Raw genomic sequence first — 7,276 nt, forward strand, 5'->3', positions numbered from 1 at the left:
AGGCTCTCACCTGCTCCAAGAGGAGTATCCACCACAGCCTCTGGAGTGTAATGGGCCACCTCGGCATTTAGCCACTCAGTTGTCCTCATGGCACCAAACAAGCAAAAGGGATGTCCAGATGTCAGCAGGAGTGTGTGGGCAGCCCTGACTGCCTAGAGGCCTCCGAAGTGGAGGGAAGGAGGAAGAAAGTGAATCGGTAGCGGAGTAAGATCAAAGAGTCCACGAGGACACATTGCTTCTGGGCTGCTCTCAGCCCTCAGTCCTCTTTCTCTGCCACCCACCATTTCATTTGACTTCCTCTTCCTGTCACTTGGCAGTCAAAGCTATTTCAGAGTGAGTCTGCACTCGGCCATCCTTCATTGAAATCACTCCCAGTCTCTCAGAGGAGGAAAGGCATTCCATCTGGTTGTACCTCCATTTTGCTACCAGCATTTGGCCAGCTTCGTGTGCCCTTGGAAGCCAGCGGTCACCTTTAGGGGAGTTCAGAGGACCACACTGATCAGGTGGTTGATGGTGGTGGTTATTGATGTTTTCGTCGTGTGCCTGTGTTGTTTGTTTGCTTACCATTCTGCCAAATGTGGTTGTAAGAGAGTGTCGACCAAGCCAGGTTGTCAGGTTATTATTAATAACAGCTACCATTTACTGGATTCCTACCATGTGCACTGTGTGAGGGTTTGACATACACTGTCTCTAATCCTCAAAACAACCGTGTAAGTTACATAATACCTTCATTTTACCAACGAGGAGACTGATGCAAAGAAGTGAAGGAGCTTGCTCAAGGCAACAATCCCAGAGTCCCCAGTGTTACCCTGCATCATTATTATTTAACACCACCTTATACTCACATGGTGAGAGTATCATTTATGCACAACCTTCACATCAGTTTTCAAGTCTCAACACACCCCAGAGGTAAAACGACTGTCATTGCCACCATCTAATGACTTCTCCAAGGTCACTCAGCAATGGCTAATGTTAAGACGAGGTAGAACTTGATTCCTGGTCCACTATTCCATTATTTAATAGTGAAATGTGGAAAATGGGAGAGGATCCCCCAAGATAACAAGAATTAAGATTAGGGAAGTTTATGATCAACGTTAAGGAAACCTGGTGCTGTTCAGAGACCTTGGCTGGGCTGGAAGCTGTGTTTTCTGTAGTTTGTTAACAGACTCTGTCCACGCTGCCCCACCCTTCCTCCATTTCACCAGCAATCAGTTTTACTCTCTAGTGGTCTCTGATGGGATCAAGAAGAACGACTTCAGTTCCCGACATTGCAACTGGGAAACAAGTTAGACCGGGCCATGTGGCCCACCACTCTTTACACGACATTGGGTAAGCTACCTCACCCTTCTTTCCCTCCACTACAAGGAGAGTTAAGAGTTTCTACCTTCTAGAATTACTGAGAGGGTTAAATGAATTCAGTGCATGTAATGCTTTTAGTACAGGCCAATAATACTACTAAATAAATGACTGAAGACAAGACCCTTATGTTCAAGAAAACTATAAGCTGGTTGTATTGTAAGTGGTATAAGAAATTGAGCAGGACCCAATTATTCACTAAACTACTGGTATAGGCAGCAGAAAGAGGGCTAATCAAGTCTACGGTCTGACTTTTCCCACTCACCAGCTGTGTGTTATCTATCGAGTCAGTTTGCTCCCCAAGCCTTAGTTTTACCATCTGTGGGTACTACGCTATCTGAGCACTCCCTAAGGCCCTCCCACCTCCGTCTATCACTGTGATATTGTGATTTATAATACGAAATATATATTTTGGCCTTTGTCCCCATTTCTGGCATTGATCTAAAAACCCTCGGAATTTCCTAGGAGTGCCAGGGTGGCACAGTCGGTTAAGCATCTGGCTCTTGGTTTCCGCTCAGGTCATGATCTCAGGGTTGTGGGATCAAGCCCCGCATCAGCCTGGAGTCCGCTTGTTCCTCTCCCTCCACCCCTACCCCCACCCCTGCCCCTGTGCTTGCACGCATTCTCTGGCTCTCTCAAATAAATGGATAAACTCTTTTTAAAAATAAATAAAAATAAAAAAACAAAACCCTTGGAATTTCCTAAGGGATTAGAGAGGTGAGAGAGATAAAGGTGTCATCTGTTACTCAAAACAATCCCCTGTCAACCACATCAGAGTTTATGTTAATAAGGTGACTTCTGGGAAGCCCCCCCTAAGGGTGTGGCTGGTTCCCAGGGGAACCAACCCAGTGATTAGGTTAGAACGTTCCGCACCCCTCTCCCACCTCTGGGAAGGGAGAGGGCTACAGATTCAGTTCAATCACCAATGGCCAATGATTTAATCAATTATGCCTATGTAAGGAAATCTCCATAAAAACCCAAAAGGATGGGGTTTGCGAGCTTCCAGGCTGGTGAACACGCAGAGGTGCTGGGAGGGTGGCGTGTCCAGAGAGGGCATGGAAGCTCAGCACCCCTTCCCACATACCTTGCCCTACGCATCTCTTCCATCTGGCTGTTCCTGAGTTCCATCCTTTTCTCACAAACAGGTAATCCAGTCACTAAACTGTTTTCCTGACTTCTGTGAGCTGCTCTACCACATTTCTCAAACCCGCGGAGGGGGCCCTGGGAAGCTCTGGTTTAGAGGTGGTCAGGCGGAAGCACAGGTGACACCCTGGACTTGGGATTGGCATCTGAAGTGGGGCAAGGGGGCAGTCTGGTGGGGCTGCGCCCTTAACCGAAACCCTTCCATTGCCCAATGTAGAAAACCCACAGGTCTGGTGCTAGAAGTTTAGTTTTCAGGGAGCGCAGTCTATCATATAAATGGAAACAATTGAGTTTTTTCCTTTACTATCACCAAGACCAAGACAGAAGCTGAAGGCTGGAGAGGGAGAGCACAGTGCGCTGCATGGTCAGGAAGGTTCGGTAAGACGGCGCAGGCAGAAGCTCCCAGAGGAGAGGAGAGGGGTAGGAGCTCTCCTGGGATAAAGGAAATGGCATATGAGGTACAAGAAAGGAAAGAAGCATTCAACCTGATCTTCAACCTCTGCCACTGATGTAGTTTTGGAATGTAGGTGAAGTTTGGTGGGGTGAGGTCCAGAGCGGACGACCAAGAAAGAATTCTTGAGACGTCTTTGGTACAAAATGGTGGTTTTATTAAAGCACAGGGACAGGACCTGTAGGGCAGAAAGAGCTGCTGCACCGGGGGTGTGAGGAGTAGCTCATTCTATACTTGGGAGTTGGGGGAGGCAAGGAAAAAGGGAGGTCCAAAAGGACTTTCATATGGTAAAGAAGACTCTCAGGATACTGGAGGCCTTGCTATTATCAAGCTAAGGTTGTTTTTTCCTCTAGCAAAGCTTTATTAACATGAAGATAGTTGGAAGTTTCCTGGAAGAATGTCACACATATCCCACCCAGGAGCGGGGAGGGGAGGTTGCAGGGTGTCAGCTTGTGCTTTGTCCTCAGCTAGCCTTCTGCTCCCTCATCACCACCATATCAAAGCTGGAAAACCAACTGGCATCACTGCTACCTCTCAGCCAGCCCGGAGTCCAGTGGAGGGGACAGAACTTAAGTTTGCTTCCCAAATAGGCTCATCTCTTTGTAAAATAAATTTCCCCTTTGAAATTTATTAATCTGCCACCTAAAAAAATATGACCACCAGGACTTCATACAAGAAAACCCAATCTAGAGGTTTAGGGAAGATGGTAACAACTTGGAGTCTCCCTCACTCTCTGTCTGTGACCTCAACCCTTGGGTTGAGGGTCCTAAACCCTGTCCCTGTCTCTGTGTCATGGATCAGCTATTCCCAGAGGCACACTTGACCTCTCTGTCCTACCTCACCCTGGCAGCTACAGCACAAAGATATTCCAAGGAGAGGCCAAGAAACCCCACTGGTTAAGAACCAACCTCCACAGCCTTTATTGAAAATAAAGAGCCATGAGCTGATTTGAATTATTACATCTTCCTACAGCTGTTCCCTTTTAAATATTTATCCTGGCAAACACCATCACCGTTTTTTACAACTTATTTTAATTGTGTGACTATTAAGCAAACCAAAGCGTAAAATTGGCTCTCAGTGCTGAGATTTATGTGATTCATAGACCAGAGCTTATTAAAAAGGGAATCCACTGACTGCAAACTAGCCTCACGAGTGCCCCACACTGTCTCTAGGAAGGTGTGAAGTATTTCCCCTATTCCTGCCTGTGGCTGCCAAGCTTCCATAGTGAGTAGCATAAAAAAATGAACAGAGGGGCGCCTGGGTGGCTCAGTCATTGGGCGTCTGCCTTCGGCTCAGGTCATGACCTCAGGGTCCTGGGATCGAGCCCCGCATCGGGCTCCCTGCCCAGCGGGAAGCCTGCTTCTCCCTCTCCCACTCCCCCTGCTTGTGTTCCCTCTCTCGCTGTCTCTGTCAAATAAATTAAAATCTTTAAAAAAAAAAAAAAAAAAGCAGAATCTACCCATTTCCCTCATTCTTTTGTTCTTGTTAACAATCCTAATGAGCTTACACTGGGTCAGGGATGCTACAGTCTTACAGGGGTGGCCGAAGCTCTGAGAGGCTCACAGACAGAATCAGCGCCCTGGAGGATTTGGCACCAAGGTCTGAGGGAAGGATTTAATCGTGGGACTTTGAATAACTAGGAGTAAGTAGGAGATATCCTGCTTATTTGCCACCAAGGTTATCCTTGGTTTGGATCATAGAATTGCTTTAAAACTTCAATAAAAGCAAGGGGCGCCTGGGTGGCTCAGTCAGTTGAGTGTCTGACTATTGATTTCGGCTCTGGTCATGATCTCAGGGTTCTGGGATCGAGCCCAGGGATGTCCACGCCCCATATTGGGCTCTGCGCACAGCACGGAGTCAGCTTGGGATTCTCTCTCTCCCTCTGCCCCTCCCCCTGCTCCCCCTCTCTATCTCTCTAAATAAAATCTTTTTTTTTTTTTTAAAGATTTTATTTATTTATTTGACAGAAAGAGAGAGACAGCGAGAGCAGGAACACAAGCAGGGGGAGTGGGAGAGGGAGAAGCAGGCTTCCCGCCGAGCGGGGAGCCCGATCTCTAAATAAAATCTTAAAAAAAAAAAAAAAAGACTTCAATAAAAGTGCTCACTGGAAAAATGCACTTACAAATATTTACATGAGGGGCGCCTGGGTGGCTCAGTTGGTTAAGCATCTGCCTTCGGCTCAGGTCATGATCCCAGGGTCCTGGGATTGAGCCCCGCATCAGGCTCTCTGCTCCTCGGGAAGCCTGCTTCTCCCTCTCCCACTCCCCCTGCTTATGTTTCCTCTCTCGCTGTGCCTCTCTCTGTCAAATAAATAAAATCTTTAAAAAAAAAAAACACAAATATTTACATGAATACTTGGTTACTCTTTCACTGTTACCACCCAAGCTGCCCTCATTTCCCCCTTGTGTTAAGTCAACTTAGTATTCAACTGACTGACCCCCCAGACTCTACACAGCAGCCAGACATAGCAGTCCCATTAAAACCCAAGTCTCTGCTCAATACAATCCACTAGCTTCCCATTTTACCTGCGATAAACGGCAACATCTCTGTTTACAAGGCCCTCTAGGGTCTGTCTCCAGATACCCTGCTGACCTCATCTCTAGCTCTTCTCCGGCGGCTGTAATCACACCCATATCCTTGCTGATCTCCTAACATGACTGACACATCCTGGCCTCTGGGCCTTTACTTGATGTTCCCTGTACCCTAGAACACCATGCAGGCTCTCAGTCATCCTGTTCAGTCTTTACTCCAGTGTCACCTCGGGGGGGGGGGGTGCCTTCCTGACCTCTGTGTTTAAAATGGCAACTCCCCCACCCCCACCCTGCCTGGCACCTCCTATCCTCCTCTGCTTTCTTTTTCTCCATAGCACTCATCATCAGAGTACATACTATGCATTTTATTTACTGTTTATTATCTATCTCCCACACTAACCTCTGAACTCCTTGAGGAGAGATTTTTTTTTTTTTTTTTGTCTTTTGTTTCACTGCTATTCCACTTCCTGGAATAGTGCCTCATACAGAGGAGGCATTCAGTACTTGCCTGATGGATTCAACCCTGCAGTGGTATGAATGTATCCAGGCTGGGGAGTAGAGGGGAATGTACATTTACTGAAATACTGCCAAGTGCCAAGCAGTTCCCAAGTTAATACCAATCATATCATTTAACTGTCACACCCAATCCTAGAAGGTATTTTTATCCCCATTTCCCCATGAAAACTGAAGCCCAGAGAAGTTAAGAAAATAGACAAAGATTACACAGCCAGTGGTGGAACATCATTCAAACCTAACTCTGTGGTTCTAAAGTCCTGCTATGCCTAGTGCACATTACTTCATTCTCCTTGGTTGCAGTTCCCACTTCTCTAATGAAATGCAACTGCCAGCTTTCACACCTAGTTCCATTTTACAGTGGGGAGATGGGAGAGGTGGGGGTGAATCAAAAAGATTCGGGGTTCCTTGGAGCTGTAATCAAGCAAAACAAACATTAAGAGCCTGAGTCTTGGTAGGAATGCAAGCTGGTGCAGCCACTCTGGAAAACAGTATGGAGGTTCCTCAAAAAGTTGAATAGAGCTACCTTACGACCCAGCAATTGCACTACTGGGTATTTACCCCAAAGATACAAATGTAGTGATCTGAAGGGGCACGTGCACCTCAATGTTTTAGCAGCAATGTCCACAATAGCCAAACTGTGGAAAGAGCCTAGATGTCCATCAACAGATGAATGGATAAGGAAGATGTGGTATATATATACAATGGAATATTATGCAGCCTTTAAAAAAATGAAATCTTGCCATTTACAATGATGTGGATGGAACTAGAGGGTATTATGCTAAGCGAAATAAGTCAATCAGAGAAAGACAAGTATCATAAGATCTCAAAGATATGAGGAATTTGAGAAACAAGACAGAGGATCATAGGGGAAGGGAGAGAAAAATGAAACAAGATGAAACCAGAGAGGGAGACAAACCATAAAAGACTCTTAATCTCAGGACACAAACTGAGGGTTGCTGGAGTGATGGGGGGTGGAAGGGATGGGGTGGCTGGGTGATGGACACTGGGAAGGGTATGTACTATGGTGAGCGCTGTGAATTGTGTAAAACTGATGACTTACAGACCTGTACCCCTGAAACAAATAATACATTATGTTAATAAAAAAAATTAAAATAAAAAAGAGCCTGAGTCTTTTTGCTCATTAACATCAAACACTGTCAAAGTTACAATGTAATAAACATCCTTCTGAGGGAGCTGATCACTTTCAGAGTTTCATTCATTCCATTCACTCATGAGTTTATTTATAAATACTTGCTGAGCGCCTACTAAGTGCCCAGTA

Source organism: Halichoerus grypus, chromosome 2, assembly GCF_964656455.1.
Source record: "Halichoerus grypus chromosome 2, mHalGry1.hap1.1, whole genome shotgun sequence".
In the NCBI taxonomy this organism is placed as follows: domain Eukaryota; kingdom Metazoa; phylum Chordata; class Mammalia; order Carnivora; family Phocidae; genus Halichoerus; species Halichoerus grypus.